This window comes from Nestor notabilis, unplaced genomic scaffold (genome assembly GCF_000696875.1).
Source record: "Nestor notabilis isolate BGI_N333 unplaced genomic scaffold, ASM69687v1 scaffold5592, whole genome shotgun sequence".
NCBI lineage: Eukaryota > Metazoa > Chordata > Aves > Psittaciformes > Psittacidae > Nestor > Nestor notabilis.
Genome location: NW_009917841.1, coordinates 24,160 through 25,059, shown reverse-complemented (window position 1 = coordinate 25,059; position 900 = coordinate 24,160).

Genomic DNA, 900 nt, shown 5'->3' with positions numbered 1-900 from the left:
GCTCTCAGGTCCTGGTCCCGCTCCACTCCCCAGCGCTCGTGCCTGTGGAAGGATGGGGAGCTCTGGTGCCGGGAGGAGACAACTTGCTCTCTCGGAGGGGGAGAACAACCCCAGATGAGAGCCCTGGCAGAGGTATAAGGGGCAGCAAAGCCCTTCTCAAGGCTCCCCAGCCAGGGACAATGGAGTTTGGGGTGCTTAGGACTGGCAGCGTGGGTTTGTGCAAGGAAAGCTGCCTCCTTTGAGGAGGAGAGACAGTGCAGCTGTGTCTGCCGTGGCTTACGAAGTCCGTGCCGACTTCTTATTCTTTAAAATCAGTCTCTTCCCCCCTTGTTTTAAATATCTGCCAGCACTAAACTTCTCTACTTAAAAAAATATATATCCCATATGTGGATTTCACGAGTGAAATGCACCGAGACCCTCCCCATGCCCTCCTCTTGCACACACACACACACACAAACACACACAGAGCAGCTCAAGCAAATACTGGTTTGGTACTTGAGATGATGTGTTCTCCAACACCGAGAGGGAAAAAGCCATCAGCACCATCAACCCCAGCTAAGTAGCTCAGCAACATTTCCCAAAGGCAAAGGTCCTTGGAGCTGGAAGATGAGGTGGATACAAATGACCCACCAGGATACAACAAAAATTAAAAGAACTTAAAATTACATACTATGTATTTATATATCTTAACAGGCTGCTTATACCACAAAGCACACACACTGCATCTGCTTTTCCCTCTGGGATGGTGAAGCCAAACGTATGAAATGATGGGATGTTCCCCCCTTCTTCCCCTTCCCCTCCCCACCCCAAAACCTGTGTGCTGCATGGAGCCTTTCAGACCAAGAACAGGGCTGGAGGTGAGCGAGCGTCTTCTTCCAGTTAAGAACAAAGACATTGGTT